Source organism: Anguilla rostrata, chromosome 15 (genome assembly GCF_018555375.3).
Source record: "Anguilla rostrata isolate EN2019 chromosome 15, ASM1855537v3, whole genome shotgun sequence".
NCBI lineage: Eukaryota > Metazoa > Chordata > Actinopteri > Anguilliformes > Anguillidae > Anguilla > Anguilla rostrata.
The window spans coordinates 27,430,705-27,450,408 of record NC_057947.1 but is presented as its reverse complement, the minus strand read 5'-3'; the positions used below and the strand labels follow the sequence as shown (position 1 = coordinate 27,450,408).

General features: G+C 40.2%; 1 protein-coding gene across 9 annotated transcripts in view; it reads left to right on the top strand.

Moving 5' to 3' along the window:
- Positions 1–19,704, top strand: part of LOC135241228 (neural cell adhesion molecule 2-like) — a 258,308-nt gene that overhangs the window by 106,953 nt on the left and 131,651 nt on the right. The window lies entirely within an intron of this gene.

Here is a 19,704-nt window from a genome sequence, read left to right as displayed (position 1 = left end):
GTGGACCCTGGAACTGCAACACATACGACTTCAAGCTGTTGAAATGTTTCTTTTTTTGGAAAATTAAATTAACAGTGCTAGCATAATACCTTAGTAATTTAATACTTCTCAAGTATGCTTATGAGCTTGCCGATAGCAATAAGTTGCTAGCATAAATTATTGCTGTGCTGCCAGACTAAATGAATTTATGTATGCTCATGATCTAGTAGAAATTACATTGTTAGGAAAATCTTGCACAATGCCAGGTGGTGAAACCGTTTTACTTACACTGTCATAAAAAAATAAAATATAAAAACATTCAATAAAACACCCTTGCTAGAATTGAAGCTGGAATTAATCAGTGAATCTCGCAATCTGAATGTCATTGTGTTCTACGGCTAAATATACATCCATGCATTCTATTGTTATTAGTGTCATTACTAACAACGAGCCTCATACCAGTATTCATCCGTCAATGTGTCAGTTTATACTGCGTTCTGCTAGATCGGAATGAGCTTGGCAGACATCACAGTGCTGCAGTGGTAAGGTTTACAGTTGTGATACCAATAATATTCTGATCAGCGCTGATGTTCCTGAGCTCAGTATATAATCTCTCGAGGGAGTTTCTCGGTACCAAATTTTTTTATTTCCTCATGGTTTATTCATGTAATAGAGATCAGGGGAGGACCGGCTCCGTCTAGGGAAGGTGACCTTTTCGGATTCCGGTTGAAAATGATTCTGACTCATTCGACGCAGTCTGCCAGGTACAGTAGACGGGCAGCGGCTGAGACGGGCACGCTGATGATTACAGAGCGAATCGCGCTGTAAGTGTGATTGCCCGCGTCGCGCCTTTCCAAAGCCGCAATCCTGAGATTGACTTCGGATTTGATTCTCGTCTTTGCTGGCGAGGACGAGTCACGCAGATTTAAATGATAGAAAGGTACAGGCGAGTATAGGGATGCGAGTGAATGCTTTCTGAGGGTTAAGCATATTTGTGTGTTAGTTCATGTGTCCATGAGCCATTTCTGAATTTTGACATGACCTCATGCTGATAAAGTATGTGTGTAACCGATGATCTATTAAAAAAATATTTCATTCTAATTCTGCTTTATCTCTTTTTTTTTGCTGTCTCCCTCCCTGCTTCTGTTTTCACCAAAACCTTGGCCTGGCCCCTCTGTGTGGTCCCTGTCCGATACCTGGAACCAAAACATTGTCCACCGTCTACCCTAATGGCCATCTCTTCTTCCATCGTGGAACAATGCTCTTCACCAATGGGAATGAATCCTCTTCATCAATTTGGAATAAAATTTTTTTTAAAAACCCTGAACAACTCCTCCTCCTTCAACCTTGGGTGCTGGTCTGCACAGGTAAGACAACAATATGGATTTTTATTTCTATGAGAACTCAGTGCCATTTTCTCAGCCTTTGTGTATATCTGTGCGACTTGAGCACACCCTGTCGAATCTCGAAGGTTATTGTACCAGTGTGTCCAAGGAGGAATGTGACTTGAAAGACATCGGCCTTCTATTCAGAGCATTGATTCATGTCCGCAGTGCTGCTGGGTCTCTTTGACCCGCAGAAAAGGCCCTGCAAGGTTGGTTTTGATACAGAATAGAGGGGCCGGTTATGCGCGAGGACTGCTTAGGTACAGTACAGACTGCTGGGATGAAGTTGACATGCGGTATTGCTTCACTTAGCACTGCTCAGGGCAAGAGTTTGTATTATAAGATCGCAGGGCAGTGCCGCGGTCTCACCCTCTACCGAACGAGGCTATAAACGGCTCGGATGAGGAGGTGAACTTCTTAAGCGATGCTTATCTCACAAACAAATAGGTTCAGAGGTCAATACAGTGGCGGATCATATATTGAGCCCGTGTCCCTTCCGTCTTCTTGAAGTCTAAGCAGGTGCCGAAGCAGTCTATGAGGATTTAAACCTGCTGGGATCAGATGTTAAATCTTCCCTTGCTCCAAACATGCCGGTGAGCCTATTGATTTTAGCCTCTGGGGTCAGAAGTATTGTTCTCGGTTACAAAATGGAGAACGGGTGTCTCGAGTGGATAAATATGATCGGAGACGAGCATTTGAGCCATCATGAAATCGATGTTTCCATTGCAAAATCCAAAATCCATTTAAGACCCAGTCACTGATATGGTGACAACAGGCCAAATAAAATTCAGTGACATGTATTTGTTGATGGTAGTAGCTTTTGAACATTTCTGGACCTGATATCCATGTAATAACTGTAGAGTGGTGTGCAGTAGTAATGTTTATATTGGTGTTCAACTATAACCCATGATTTGGCCGTCCAAGAACCATTGAGATTAAATTATTTTTTGCACAAATAATTCACAATCTCCAATGTGGGTTATATTTAAAGTTGTCATAGGATTAGCGAATATTACAAGGGAGTGATTTGCTGAACCCGTTGTTGATGTATTTTTAATTTTAGAGAAGACCTGGTACAGAGGTTTTGCAGCAAACAGTGGCTTTATTTCACAGCTTAACAAAGAGAAAACAGCTTGAAAAAGAAATGCCATTAAAAAGAAAAGATAACTTCAAATGACAGAATAACAAACTCCAAACAGAAATACATTTCTGTTGCAATTCAGGATAAAAGCACTCAGGGGCCTTTCAGTTCAAAAGCCCGAGCACTGGTTTCCTCCAGAACTCCATTGATCAGACGCTCGGTAGCGAGAATCCACCACCGCTGTTCCTGTGAATCACCTGAGGTGCTGGATGGACAACAGGCTTCATACACGAGTTACCTCTCTGGCCCTGAGCCGTCCTTCCTGGGATTACAGAAACCTGGTCGTTTTTCATATCCACTGTCAGACCTGTGGGTGGAAAAGGAAGCTGACTCTGGTCTCCTGCTACACATACGTTCATAGTGCCCACAGTGCATTTCTGTCCTCTTCGCTGATGATGATGACTCATTGTGTGAGCAGAGCCGCCTGCTGGCGTAAACGCTCTGTGCGGTTGTTTAGGGCCACAGCCAAACCTGGGCCACGCAGTTTAGGTTGCCGATTCCTTCTGCTGCCTTACCCCCTCCCATCGCTCCCCGGTCTGAGGTCCCCCCCCCCCCCCCTTTTCGGTTCATTCTTGTTTAGTGCCACCAAAATTGGCCTCACGCTCTGCATGTGACTGCAATCAAGGCAACAGGGTGGGAAAGGTGCCACCCCTTGAATGATTTAGGAAATATTTCCTTTTATTCAAGAACGATGAGGGATGTTTAATGCTTCCAGTGTTTGCCTTGACTTCCTGGTGCTGTTTTAATTGGCATCATGCTGGCAAGGCTAAGGTGTAGCAAGCAGCCGGCTTGCTAGCTGGTCGCTGCGTTTGTGTGAACGGACGGACAATTTGGTGTGCTTAAAATACCTGTGTGCTATTTTACAAAGTGTACAAGCTACAAATTAAAATGCCTCCCTCTGCCATGGGATGATCAATGCTAATACACAGTAAATGGAGCACGTCCCGTTAAGTGTCAAGATGGGTTTGTCTCAATCTCATGCCAGACAAACCATACTGGGGAGCTTGCTAGTAGTGTTGAAATGTCTGTGCATTGACAACACCATGGCTCAGTACTTGGCAATTATTACTTGGCAATAATCTTTCAGCATGTGAAATGGCTTTTTTCTGTTGTACTCTATGCTCATTAAGATGCCCAGTTGGCCACATGGGATTGTCGTGGGACATGGGACAGCATGTATATGCAGCGCTAGTGTTAAAGTGTTGCTACATGAGGGAAGCAGTGTATTAGTGTTGAATACTAGTGGGACAAGTGAAAGCCTGTTTTATATAATTAATTGCACATTTGTGTTAAGGAATTATTTTCTTTACAGGTGTTTCATAATGGTACTGTAGTATTAATAGTAATGTAAATTATGCATTTCACTCAATCAACAAATGCCTATTATATCAAGAGTGATGACATTAACAATAATAAACCGCAATTATAAGTTTCAGTGTTTAGTTACCATGCAAGTCCTCTACATCAACGTTGTGTCAGAGTCTGTACCTTTTATTTTTGACCAAAGACAGTATGTACCTCTGAAAATCTTTGAATGATTTAGTGCTGCCTTCACTTTACAGCAGCTTGGTGAAATTAAAGTCAGTTAAGTCGTTCGTCAGATGCTGTTGGCCACTGCGACTTCAGAGAGTGCATTTCACATTGTAAGTGAAGCCCGTCTAGAGATAAACAAAGTTGCAGTCATACGAGTCTCAGAGTCAAGATTGCTTGCCTCGGGATGTGTGAGATGAAGGGAGAGGAGGGTTTGCTTTTTAAAAAATGTGTTGTAATCTGAAAAGTTGGGTTTCTAAACGTTTGCAGCAGACAGGCAGCGATCCTGCCTTCCTGACGGTGGAGGGAAGGCCACGCCTCCTTCGGGTGATGAGGACATGAGCGTTAGTCTGTGCCTGAGCTTCCCTCCTCTCTGTCTGCCTGAACTTCTCCAGCGCTTTACGTAGCTTCTCTTTCGTCAGCTTTAATTCGCCGCTGGGCACTTCAGTGAGTCACTAAGGATACCTGTGTGTTACACTTGCTGTTCACAGTTCTGGATTTTTAAAATTTATTTATTTTTTTGTTGAAACTGACTAGGCTGAACATGGACTTGACCATGTTGGTCACAGTAAACCTACACCCAATTGAGTCTGGTTCCTCCAAGGTTACTTCCCATATACCATCCAGGGAATTCCTCCCCGCAGCTGTTACCCATGGCTGCTTCGTCAGAAAAAATAAAAATGCACTATATAAATGTAATTTTGATTTTATTTGCTACCCTTACATTTTAGTCACTAATGGGTATAGTGTCTGTGAACATTAATTGACATGGTGGGCCTGGCTGCATCTCTGTAATATGATCGGAATGCCATTTTTTTTGCGCGTGTATTGGGTTGTTTGTTTCTCTGACTGTGCTTCCATGCATAATCTCACGACCTGTCAGCGGATACTTTATTAGAAGTTTATCTTCGCTTCATCCTTGCTGTCCTTCGTTCTGCTCCACCGGCGCGTCGGCGACGGCTCTCAAACCGCATACGTTTCCCCCCCCGCGCGCGGATCGGGAGAGAGAGAGAGATCGCGCGTTCCTTCGTCTCGCGCGTCGCGCGGACGCTATCGACATGATTAAGCCTTGTCAAGGCAAAGCAAAGACAAGCCCCGCTCTGCTGAATAATGCATGCTTTCAGTGCCGAAGACACAGAGCCCTCAGAGCCGCTGAGCTGCGGCTGCACGCCCGGGTTCCCCCCCCTGAGGGGATGGCGCGCAGCTCCCCCAGTGTTCCCAGAGCGTTTGAGCCGCATTGTCACCGTGTGCGCGACATCACAGCGACGCTGACGGAGCGCTTATACGCCAGCCGCAGCCCGGCAGCGCTCTTTTCCGTTTTGCCTAATGTTTGAAGATTCTTCAGTCCTTAATCCTGTTACAGGATTACACATTTTATTTCCCTCAATTTTACTGTTCTTTTTTCCCACCCCCCCACCCCATATATCCCAATACCCTGGAACTGTGAGAATGCAATGGGGGGGATTACCATAATATTATCACAGTTTAATATTACAGTTTGAAGGTTTGCGATTAGAGAGGATTGTGCTGCTGTCAAACCTTTCTTTTCAGCGTGCATTATGTTTTCTGTTTTTTTATTTATTTTCTGTACAGGGTATTTTTTGATGGATTAACATATTTTTCATGCAGAACACCACAATCGTTGTAAGAATGCATGCTTCCCAGCTGGCTCTGTTACTGGTAGATAGATTACAGTAATGTTTTTCTAGTTAGGCTTTTAGTGTAGTACCTGTCGCTTAAGATCTTGGCTACGGTCTTAAGGACAGAGTAAAAACTCTGCTATCACTGTGTAGAATAAAGTTGTTGTCCTCAGAATTGAGGGCCATTGTTTCCTGTATTACATTCTCATTGAGGACGGTCAGAATTTGATTAAAGAGCGAACTCATCCACTGCCCAACCTCCCTTCCCAGGTAAACATAACATTGGCATTTGCTTCACTGAGTTCTCAATGTCCACTGATTTCAAACTTTTTTTTTCTTTCTAAGCGAGCCTTTTTCCTTCTCTTTCTTAGGCCATCAGAGGACACGCGGTGTGATTGATTCAGCCATTTTCAAAGCCATCCACCTTATTTTTATTGTTATTTATACAGTGACCCTGGCTTAGCAGCATGTTTTCCAATAGAACTTCTGGAGTGGAACTCCATTCTATGCAGGCGTGAGAAATGAAGGGTGCTGAGAAGAATGAAACTCACTTTGATGCAATGGGGGCAGTGCCGTGTGTGTACGTGTGTGAGTACGTGTCTGACGACTGCTCTCACACCCTTACCAAACTCTCCTCCTCCACTGTTTTAGCACTGGAAGGAATGGAACTCAATAGATTCCAAAGCTGAAAGGGTTCGTATTGAATATATTCTTTAGATAAACTGTCTTTCATTTAACTAGCTAAATGACTTTTTGTATAAGCTGATAATCTTGAGCTGCTACATAACTTTTCTCTAAATCAAATTCTTCCCTTGTTTCAATTTCTGTGAGGCTTTTTATGTTAAAATGCCTCATTAAGATGGACCATTTTGCTATACGCAACACTGAGACTGACTTTTATTTTTTAACTGGGAAAAAAACATATTTTGTTGCATGTTCTGTGATTCCAGTTGGGTTCATAACATTGGCAGTTTAGTAAATGGAGAGAGTGCATGTATGATCAAGCTTTGGATGATGCTATCCAAATTTAGTTCTCTATATCTATTTTCAATAATTATCCTCAATTAATGTGTTACTTTTATCATATTCCTTCTGCTTACTTCAGAAATTTGTAGTATATTGTGAATTGTGTGAAATGTACTGCTAGTGTAGTAGAGAGAGATGGTTCAGGAGTTTGGTTAGTATTACATTTATTTATTTATTTATTTATTTATTCATTCATTCATTCAGTAAAATAAGCAAAAAGAGAGATCATCCACGAACACCAGTATTACTTCTCTATACTGATGACATTTACATTTTTGAATGATCTAATATACTTATGTATTTATTTATTTTATATTTGAGGCTAACCAATCAACAGCAGCTGCATATGAAAATGCATACTGTGGGCCCTCGTCTTTTGAAACTAAGATGAGCTAAATGAATGAACAAAATTCACTTCATGCTTTAATCTTTCCTTTTGATGATCAGTATATAATATTACCTGGTTGCATTGTGTCAGTATTTAACTTTACAACATTACAGGTGCTTTAACCATGATGGCGAATGCCTTCACTATGTCAACTAACAGAAGATGCTATAAAAATATTATTCTTCTATGAGGGCTTCAAATGTTCCTCCTCTGTCTAGACAGGCTTCCGACCCATGTAACTGCAATTCTCAACAGCCACACCCAGCGCCATTTTCCCCTTTGCTGTACTGGCTGAGCAGGGATGCCACCAGGGATTTTTGGCCCCATGAAAGGATCTCACACTGGGCCCCACCACTCCAGAAAATCCTACGTTATATTATTTTTTGAGGGCCCTTGGAATCAAGCCCCCACCACGCCCCCTCAACTTTCTCCCCCTCAAAGTCTCCCATCTCTCAGGCCGTTTGCTTCTCCTTCTATTGCCCCTCTCTTTCTTTATTTTCTAACACTTTGCTCACAGTATCTTAATAGACTCCTTTCCTTGCAGTTTTTACTGTCACACTGTTTGCCTCCCATATCCCCCCCCCCCCCGCACACACAAACACACGCAGGGCTGAGACACTTGCACAAACATTTTTTGTCTTATTGTGGGTTCCTAAAATAAGTCTAAATGGTCAGACAGAAAAAAAGACATTTATCCTTGCTGGTAGAATGCTAAGATGCTCACACTATTTGTATGAGGCACCTTCCCAAGATCACGTCAGTTAGACATCTTTATTTTTAATGTCCTTGCCAATGTTTTCAAGCTCTGTATTTCTGAGGAAATGCTGTTGCCTGTAAGAAACAGCAAAAAAAGGGCCATTAGAGGAAACTGTGAAAGGATTAAAAAACTGAGGTCTACTCAAAGTGAGGGATGAGGGTATGAAGGAAGTAGGAACACTCAAAGTGCGATCGATTGCGTAAGTAACGCAATAAAAGAACAGACGGTGAGCAACACAAATTAACCCCGACAAAATATAATCAAAAACACAGAAAAGATGAACAAAAGAACAGAAGAGAATGCAATCCTGAGAGCTGTCCATTTTAATTTTATTAATTTATATAGGTATGATTTTTTTTTTTTTTTTCCAGTTCGCTCAAGGCTAACTGAAACGGACCAAGTCCATTACCGGCACATTGTATCAGTCATTTTCTATAAAGAACAGCTTGTGCTAGCAGTTATTCTGTGAATAGATGTGTTGTGTTCTCGCGGGTTCTCGCTTCATTGTTGAGATAAATCTGGGGAACAGTCGAGGCCAACCATAGGGGACGACTGGCGAATGAAAAATCAAACCGACGGCCACGATATCGATTGTCCCGCTGAAAACAATACAGTACCGAGAACTAATGGCAGAGTGAGTAAACAAAGGGCTTCCATTCCTCCTCGCCGTGGAGCGATGCCGAGTTAAATGTCACATGGTACGGCCGTGCCCAAGAGAAAACTGTTTTGCTCAAATGGGGATGCTGCTTAAGGAACTCTAGCGCCTACATCGCACAGCTTCCTTCTCCCCTGCTAACACAGTCCTCCCAATTAGCCTGTGACATTGTTACTTCACTAGCTGCGGAACTAACACGCCACGTCTACACTGGACATTGGCACAGTGTCACTAATAGTGGCTTCACTGAGTCGCCTGGACAAGTTTTTTTGTCCCCCGCCCCACCCCTCCCAGAGATCCACATTGTGGATTCAATACGCACGCACACGTGCGCACACACAGACGGTCACATAGAGAGAGAGAGAGAGCAAGAAAGAGAACATTGCTCCATGCACGTTTTGTTGTAGATGGGTATATCCACCCTGCGGCTATTATACTCTTCTTCTGTTAATCCAGTCTTTATACCGTTTATTTGGGAAGAGATCGTTTATGTTCATGTTTGGGCTCAGTGCCCTTGGCACAGAATTATGTGTGATACTGAAAAGGGTATCAAAATATATTTTTAAAATATGATGTTACAAACAGTGAAGTTTGGTGCCACAGGGGTTGCCATTTTGTGAAATTATTTAGATCATACCGATGGAGGGCTGCGCAGTGGTACAGTGAAGGCTAAGTGGAGAAGTTAGGTCTGGATTACATCAATATTTGTTCTAAAATTTGACCCACAATTAAATAAAATAAATTGACTTTTTAAACTCAGTGGTCACCATTCTTCGAAAATGTTGTGTTTGAACTGAAAAGAAAGAAAAGAAAACTGATTGGGTAAACCACTGGAAATACAATGCACTTCTGGAACCGAGTCAAGGGTGTTAACTGAGTACAGCAAATTGTGTGGTAGGGTCAAACCCCAGTCACACTTGGAGCTATCATGATATGTAAAATCAATAACAGTTTTTCTAACAGTGGCCTTCAACAATAAGACCTTTTTAAATACCTCGTTGTTACTTGATTCAGGTTGATATAAAACAGTAAAGACCATCATTTGGATTTCTTTAAAAATTAAGACAAGGTTCCAATCGAAAATACTGCCAGTCAATCGTAGTAGTGTACACAATTGATGCAATCAGTTGTTGTACTGAGTTACAAAAGAGGGGGTATCAAGCTTAGTATACACTATAAACAAGATAGGATGCTGCTTGGAAAAACAAACATTGCAATGATGGTGATGAAAATGTGCCCATCAAATGGGAAATCGCTGACAGTGAAGCAAATGTGAGTCATTAGCTCATACTCTACACAGCTAGATGTATGGCACTCTGAAATGAGTTCAGCTTATCAAGGTACAGCAAGAGAACTTCTCCCTCCTCTGTGAAGCACAGCTTGATTCTCATCTGGTGCTAAAATGCCTGAATAAGGAGTTGATTAGCTGGTGCATTGAATGATAAAATGTTCTCTGGCATGACCATAATCAAATGTTTCTTTAAATTTAGTTCTTATTATTGATCCAATCATGGCAGAGATGTGAGAACATTATTAAAAATGAAAAAAGAAAAAAGTTTGTTCTATGCTGGTTGCTTTGGGGAAAATTGCATCAGTGCTATATGCCACAGTAGAAAGAAACATCCCGAATGGAATGGGGAAAACAAATTAGTTCCCAAGTTTTAGAATTTCTGCATTGATAAATACACTCAATAGTTTTATTTGGCTGGGGTTAGAAGTAGATAACTGTTGCACCCATGCACACACAGCATACACACATACAAGCTTACACGCAGACACGCATGCATTCACATACACAATACACAGGCAGACAGACACACACACACACACACACACACACACACACACACATGCGCACACCTAACATCACTTACTGACATTTCTGTTACTGTCATTAATCCATAATCTAGCATTCAAATTGCACATAGTTGTATTTTGTAACTTCTGCTTTGGCAACACAAGTGCCTGCATTTGTCATGCCAATAAGACACTTTGAAATTTGAAATTTGAGGGACAGACACAGAGACACAGACAGCCAACCAGCCAGCCAGACAGCCACTGCACTTCCAAAAAAAAAAAAAGAAGAAAAAGAAATCTTCCTGAATATTCACTGCAGATTTATTTTATAGCTGCGCTATAGCTGAAAAATAAAACGAAAGTCACCCTTCGTTCCAAACCCAGTCATTTAACACTGTGTAATATTACCCTAATACTGTGCTTTGACACTAACCCAGTCACACCTCTGGCAAGGTCGAGGCCCCGCTTTCGAAGCACAGACTATTTCACCATGCATTTTTAACTGCTTAATTAATCACCTCGCTTAAGTCCCTGAAATTACCTTTGATGCCTCCTCTTTCAGATGGAGGGGTTATTTATAATTAAGTGCATTACCATTCAATCCATTCAGTATGCCCCCCCCCCTGCCCCTCCCCCGCATTAATGCCCTCCCCTCTGGCACAGAGCTTCCACACTCTGCAGAGCTGGTTGGAGAAACTTTGTGTTGGCGTATAGTGCGTCCCTCAGGAGTTAAGTGTGTCTCTGCTTTCCTTACGACAGGATTTCATCAGGACACAGGATTCTAATAAAAAACCAGACAGGTAGGGCCAGCAGAAAGACAAACCAATTTCCCTCTCGGAGATGAGGCCCGTTTGGCTTATTCATGCATTTTCACTATTTCCAACACCGGTGCAGCTGTGCACGAGGCCTGGGTGCTGCAACACGTCGGAATAAATAGAAATTCGAACTGGTGCGATGGCGCCAGATCTCTTTATTTATGTATCTGAGGGGAATGGGGATGTTTCTGGGGCACTTCAGGTGTTATTCTGATGGACGACGACAACCTTTCTTTTTTGATAGGCTGTTATAAGCACGATAAATCAAAGGCTGCGGGATCGATACAGCCGCGCAACACAAAGATAGCACGCGCTCGATGCATAATGGGTTTGTTGCATTGCAGTAGGAAAACTGCCTTTTTGCGCCAAAAGCAGTGAACTGAATACAAGGACAATCCGGGACAGGAAGCTTACAGCTGTTAATTGCTAAGACAGAGCGGGGGAAACAGTCAAATTTAAGTGGTTATTTATTTCAGCAGACGCAATGTGGGTTGTTACTGTTGGTGGGAATTGTAATGCAGGGGTAATGGTACAGTGAAGACGTGTAACAGGATGTTGACGACGTGTGTAACGGCACACACTGACAAACCTCCTGAACCAGCATCTCACTTGGTATTACCCATCAATCAGCCATTAGACCAGGCTGCTCCACACACTGCCTCTGTATGAACTCCTTCTCGTCTTTTCAGCACTCTCTTCCCCTTCCTCTCTTTCTTTTCTCCCTCTTTTTCACAGCCGTGACTGTCTTACATGCTAAATTACGATTTAATTTACATAAAGGGGCCGTATCCAGCAGCTAAAATTGGAGAGGGTATTCCAGGATTCTTCATTCGCTCTGTGGCTGATTGAACATGATGAAGAATGAATTGGTGTGTCATTTGGGAACATCTAGGCAAACAGTACATTTAAATGGCTGGGTAGATAATGGAAAAATATATTTTTACACCCAAAAAATAATAAGACCACGTCTGCTGATGCCATCACAATTAGAGCCTTTTTATTTACCAACTGCGAAGGTTTTGTGTTCCTACGGTGTTGACTTCATATTCCTCCTGTGAAAGGGTTATATTTAGCAATGATAGGTTTACACTATAGCCAAGTGATCGAATATGAGGTCATTTAGAGGAAGCCAATTGTGCCGCACAAATTTGTGTTTCTGTTGGATTTCAGGAAACCACTGATAGGGAAAGGAAGAATTGCAAGGTGCCCACTGACGGCAAACAATCCTAGAAGGAGAAAGATAGTCACACAATCTATTATTCTCCCAAGTAATTTATTACAGAAGAAGAAGACTCTGAAGAAGATACTGCATGTCGAAAAGTTGGCTTTTTTGTAATAAATTACTTGGGGGCATAATAGAGAGTGCGACTATCTTTCTCCCTTTTTTGGAATTTCGAAAAACACCATATGGCATGCCACCTTGTGGAATTTAGGAAAACACCACATGGAATGCAACTATCTTCCTTCTTTTCTTGGATTTTAAGAAAAAATCTAATGGAATGCCAGCAGCGAGCATTGAATGAATCCAAATTCATGTTTAAGTATGGTTAGGATGGATCTTTCTAGTCACCTGACATCTTTGGGCATTGTAGAGTAGCTTTAGGATGTACTACTGTATACAGTATTTCAACCCTTTCTGCTCCAGCTGCAAGTAATTCAGGCAGTTAAAGCAACAAAAATAATTCCTTCTAGAATGATAGTTCTCCGCCTCATAATGGTTATATACTGTGTATATATATATATATATATATATATATATATATATATATATATATAGGTATTTTTAGATACAATCTTCATTATTATACAGTTATGAAAACTGGAGAAATCTGACTAATTTAAAATGACACCAGTTACATTTATGGTAGAATTACTCACTTGTGCAATATTTTTTCCAATCAATGGTATGACATTGTTTATTTATACAGTACTTCTAGTGCACATTAAAGTGAGGAAGGAGAGTAATATTGCCTAGAAACTAAACAAATTTTGACAACAAACTTGTTTAAATGTTGATAATGTGCTAGATTTCTGAGTAAAAATATGTATTTTAAGTTCATCTTTTTTTGCTCTTGTGTTTCTGTCATTTGAATGTAAGACTTTATTATATGTGGGAAGAATCTAAAGGTTTATGTAAAAAAAAAACATACTCTACTGTGTGGTCATTTTGTTTTGAAGAAACGCCAGGTTGACTGCGCCATGGACGACTGATTTTACTGGTCTAGCTGATTGCTTTGGATGACTACTAATCACATTCCTGCCTGCTTATGTGCTTGACTGATTTTGTCCAATCAAGCAACATTGCTGTCGATGGAGAAACTCTCCCATAGGTCGACATCGCCCAATCAAATAGCGGAGTTGAGCTCAAGTTGTAAAACAACTTTGTCCATCACTATTGTATCCATCTGTTGAACATCCCATTAAAGTTAGATTGTGGGGACACACTTCAGCCATTCAGGTGTCTGTGGGATAACCACCAGGGCCTGAGTGTGAGCGAGCCTGTTTCTCAGCCAACTGTCAGACCAGCTCTAATTCAGTATATAAGATTTAAGTCAGGAAAGCTTACAGGTAAACAAAGGCATTGCTTCATGAGAGATGGATCTGAAGCTCACATGTACACTCTGATTGGTGGACATTCAGAGGAAAAGCAGGAAGTTGACCATGGAGAGGAAGGAAAGTCACGGGGCGATATGGAAATAGGGAGATTATACACTGAGAGGAGTACTGTAACAGTTGTACTGTACATCGTCATTCTCCCAGACTCGAGAGGGAGGAAGCTAATGGCTTATTTGTATCAGATAAAAAAAAAAACGTTTCATGAAAAATCGGGATTACGATCATTACTGAAAAAAAAAACTGTAGTTTGAGGTTGAGTCAAATCTTGAGGGATCTGCCCCATTGAGTGTCGCCAGTGGGGGAAAATGCTCAGCTTCTCACAAAAATAACTGGTAAATCAATTACTTCTGCAGGAAGCTCCTTCTGTAACAATTTGGGGTTAAGCTTTGTTTGCTTGCACTCAGTTCTTTTGTATTTCTCCTGGTTTTTGCTTATATTTCACACTGGAACTCAACAGTTTTTTTTTTTAGGAGATGTACTGTAATGCCTTCAATGAATAGGATCTGAGTTGGAGAAGTCTATCGTACTATGAATGCTATCCTATTTTAGAAAATATAGTGCACAATGGTGATGGTTTACTTTTGTTCACAGTGGAAGCCGACACCCTGGAGCGTGCCACCAGCTTCACCTATATGGATTTGGTGATTCATCAGGGAGCTTTAATATGGCCATAAATTTATTTAAGGAGAAAGCCTGCTGGGCCTTCCACATAATAAAAAATAATCTCCGAATTCAATTCCCATTTAAAGGTCTTGCTAAAGTATTGTGTTTGATTGCGTAAGCCAACGTATCTTTTTTATGGAGTGAAATGAAAGTCTTTCATAATTGAGCAAACATAAATCATGGTGTAAAATTGAAAGAAAAAAAAAAAAGAGTTCCACTTGAATTATGTAAAACCCATTACATACTCATAGACAGACCTGCAATAATGTTTGGTGGGCTTCTTTAGGCTCCTTAGATGAAAAAAAGAACTGTCTAATCATTTTTTTTTTTTTTTTTTTGGACTACCAGTTCAATACCAATGTATTTGCAGTGCACAATACATAATTACACTTCCTGTATTTTAGAAAATTGGCTTGAACGAAAGTAACACTTTAAAAGACTGCCTGTGGAAGCACAGGCATAACAATACAATAGAGCTGAGAAGAGTCTGCAAAACATTTCTGTGTAGAGGTATATATTAGCGATGTACAAACTTGGCAAAGTAAAGCAAAACGGAACAAAGTCTTACTGTTGAAACAGGTTGACAGAAAATTTCCTCTCAGTGCACTCGGTGGAAATTGGGTTCTAAATTTACCAAATTGTGAGAATATACTTTTGGCCAAATTGGCCAACTTCCATAGAGCTGGATGCCCAACACGTGCCCAGCTACTATAGTAGATGATAAGAGCTCTACAGTAGAAGAACTGTTCATATGGTGGTCTGTACCAATTATTGAAATTTTGTTGATATTGTGGAGTATCAGAGGTAAGAGGAGGAAGAAAGATGAGCCAAGTGAATGATTAATGAAACAGAGAGACAGAAGCAGGGGAAATAATTTTGAAATATAAAGGAAATTAGTAAGGAAATCAAACGGGTAAAAAGACATATCTTGCTGCATCTATTTTTGTTATAAAAGTAATTTTTGTAATTTATTCCGGTAGAATTCCCACAGTGTGGAGAAATAGCTGAGAACATGAAAAACAGAAATATTAAAATTTATATGCACAACATACATTAAAAGTTTTTACTATTTTAATAAAAAAATGTTTTTTAATTTTAGTCTATGCATTGAAAGAATTCTCTTCTCATTAGATTTTTTTGTCTGAAGATAATAGAAGAAATAAAAATGATTTTGTTTTTCATTCTTTTTTAAGGGAGAAAATACTGCATTCAGATAATTAATAAAGTATTTCAAGACATTGGATTTGCCCACAAATGTAATGTGTTTAGTTGATGAAGAAGTTGCTTATCATATTTGGTTCTACTGAGGGCTTTGAAGCTGAGCAGTTACTTTTAAATGTTGACTATTGACAAATATATTGAGCAAAATTTCCTTCTTTTTGGAAAGGGCTTTATCTGCTGTAATTTTAAAAGCTTTAAAATTCACTTATTTCTACTAATTGACTAGAATTTGTGTGTACTGCAGTGATATCAGTTCAATGGGTGATTCAGTTTGGAGCCAAGAGGATGACCTTCCATGGTTCCAATGCCTGTTTTTCAATTGCTCACCGAGATCTGTTAAGACACAGCAAAAAATCAAAAATAAAAGTAATAATGAAAAATATTTTAGGCACTTATATCTGGAGAACAAAGATCTTACATAATTATCCTGCCCTTCCATTTACATTACACTTCACATCAAGAATGGGTGGGAATTACCATATTTTGACATTTTTTTATTTTGTGATTAACACAAATGATTAAGATGTGTTTCCACAACTGATTATTTGCCTAAAGTGTTGGTGCTTATGGCTAAGTACAGTAAGTGGTCCCATGTGTATTTGGTTAACTCCACTGATTAATGTGTGTTATATACGCCAAAGAGTATTACTGCTGCTCTTTATTGAAAATGTATTAAAACTGTCTGTGATTGATTCTTAGGCTTTTTTACATAGCGTATGTGTTCTGGAGTGAGGTCAAGGGGAATTATTTATCTTTCTGTCTGATTTACTGAGTCCATTCTTACGTTTCAATTAATCTGGCTAAAGCTCTCTAATTGAATAAGTTCCAGGCGTAACCAATCATCTGCCTAATGGCCTGTTTCTGTCTAAACCAAGTGCTGTGCCATTCCAGATGAGGCTGGCTGGCCCCTTACATTTACAGGAAGGAGCCTTGATGATTAAAGAGGTATATTGAGCTTCACAGGAAGTGAGGTAATATCACTGCAAAACTGGGGATGAGTTTCATGGGTCATGTTCTCAAAACTTTCTAGGGTTCATTCCAGTCGATTATTTTCGCTCCTTTCATCTCTTCCTCATGTGCTTTATTCGCTCCTTAGCTCTACCCAGAGGAGGACGCTGGGAAGAGATGCAAGGATGGAGGACCTGAGGCAAATGGAACGTCCTTGCTTAGTCGAGTGTCAATTTGAAGCAATGTCAATTACAGACATGGCGGATGTGGAGAGATGGAACCATAGGTCAATCTTTTATATGTCACGGGCTCCCAAACAGACTTGTGTAAAGGGTGCATTTGTGCATCCTCGTTGAAGCATCCTCCGGTGTCTTAGTTGACATATTGATGGCCCCCTTTAAAATTCTTCGCTATGTTCAGTAGAAGTAGTCAAATGAAAAATGTAAGCACTCCATCAGTATATTTAGTTATATTTCTAGCCATCGCCACACCACAAGTGTTGCGGAAATGAACTCAAAATGAAAAGGACAGTGGATGTATTGTGGTTAAGCAACTGCTGTGGATTTCCTTTGGCAGAGGCTCGTGCTCGCAGGGTATTCTCTGAACACAGTGAAACTAATCCCTTCAGTGGTAGACAGGTATTTGTGAGATAAACAAAATGATCAAAAGTAAAATAAAATAAAAAAGTGCTTTGAAAGTTTATTACAGTGGTGATATGTAACTAGCTTTTTATTATGAACTTTCTGTGCGTTTTTGAACGGATAAATATAGGCTTAATGACGTTTTTGTGTGTGTGTGTGTGTGTGTTTAGGACCAAATAGCAATACAGTATGATGAATGTGAGACGATCATAGTGTGTATATATAATTCTGCAATATCTATAGTCAACTGATTCCTAATAAACTTAAAATTTTGTAAGATTGAGTCACTTGTTTTTTAAAGGTCAAATGTGAATCAATGACTTCAAGATATTTTGAAATCTAAAACAGTTTAGAGCTTTTTACCCTTAATAGTTGCATCAGGCTGATGCACCTCCGACCAACAGTAGGTGGACGTCCCTCTATCCCAGAGTCATTGCCGCGATTCGAAATGGCCACAGTTGGCATCTGCGAAGTAGGGCTAACATTGTCCACAACAGGCCCAGGTTTCAGGTGTACATCCAGAAATATGTCAGGAGCTGAGTGTGTGAAGATATTTCTCTCGCAGCGTTTGTTCTGCTTGGCGTGGTGCTTCAGCCATTCCGTAAAGCAACAGAGAATAAAGTCAACTGGCACAATGAGTTGGCTTTGACAAGTGGTTGTGTTTCCTTGACTTGAAGAGGTGGATGATGATTGATCCAACAGCTTTGTGCTGATAGGACTAGTAGTGCAAACATGTAGCTTACAAGTATAGTCCTTTGTGCAATATTCCCCAGCCAGTGCTTGGCCCTGGCATGATAGGCAAAGCGAGGGTAAACAAACAGCTATTTTGTTAACGCAGCTGAGATTTTTTTAAAAATGAGTTTGATGAGTGTGCCCACTGTCCTTTCCTCACTGTCTGTCAGCACCGCCATCTTGATCCCCTCAGATTCTCTCCGATTGATTCAAATTATTGCACAGAGAAATACAACCTTTTTGAAAATGTCAGTGTGATATTGATTGTGCACAGACCTTTTTTTTTCTTGAAGTATCTTTGATGTAAAAATAGGACCATGAATGGAATTGGCATGGCTGACAAATAACAGTAAGCTTGCCAAGGCAGACACATTAAAAGTTTGTCATCAAAGTAAGTTCTGCTTCTGCATATGCTCCTGTTCCCCATCTGCCATGATGATGAATGCAAAGCAAGCAAACGCAGTGACAGATTATCCATGGCACAAATGCACACTCATCTTTTCTCTGTGTGTCTGGATCTGGGGCCTTTATGTTGATTCATAAACTGTGAGGACATCGTATGTGAACGTTTGCGTAAGTGTTGTACAGTTGAGAGTAATTCCTCTGGTATTCAGGTACCATGGCGCTAGTTTGTCTGCTGTATTGATCTTTCTCTTCTTCTTTGCAAAAAAAAAACAAAGTGTAAAGAGAGGAAAAAAAAACAACGTGCCCTGTGTTTTGTTTAATAACTGGTTGAAGTCCATGCTGGAACTATAGATGTTTTCTGTTCAGTGGTTTTTTATGCATTTCATTCAGCAGAGAATTTCAGCTGGTCAGACCATTTAAATATTTTTTTTTTTTTTTGCCTACTTCTCTTTACCCATAACATCATGCATTGCATTTAAACATTCAAATGTAGCTTTTAATCTTGGATGTATCTCCTGTTTATACCAGGACAGTATGGGGAAAGTGCTTTATCAATCGTGATATGTCATTTTATTGTTGTTCTTTTTATTATTATGCTTTATTACTTGAATCATACTCTTGTGCCTTAATAATTTTTCATAACATCTGTGGGTGAACTTTTTCATTTAGTATGTTTTTTTTTATGGTCATGGCCACATGCAGCTATTTATAAAGTTAGGGCTGTAATTTTAGTCTCCCACCTGAATTTCTCAGACACCTGAAAGTCACGTTAACATTTCCATCATTAGTACAGTAACGCGAAAGCCACTGACAGCTGGCAAAGTTCTTATTCCCTTATTCTGACAGGGTGTACACCCAGCATTTTGACCTGACACATTCAGGTTATGGTCACCTGTGAAACTCAGCAAAAGAGTACGAGCTGGTCGAGAACAAAAGAGTTCTACTGACCGATCAATCAAGTGAGCTAATGCACCATTTTGAATCATTATCCATCTGTATGTCGATAGAATCAATCCATTTACAGTTTCTTGAGAGATGCTGTTTCTGTCACTCGTACAGTGAGTGATGAAAGGAAGTGCCAAGGCGAATTTCACTAACGTGTATTTTGTATACTATATGAAACAATGCAGTTTCATTTAAATTGGCATGGCTTGCTCTGCATGTAGGCTACTTTGCCTTCTTAAACTAAAGAGCTGCATTGCTGTGATTGATCTGTGAAAAATGTAAATTGTTTCGCTAATGATGAGTAATGTAGCGAGCAAGCTTTGGAAATAGAATAATTAATATAATGTGGTGAGTAAAATAGGCGTTATTAAAATCTATTATCAAAATGAAATCACATCACTAATTGAGTCTTGTCTGATT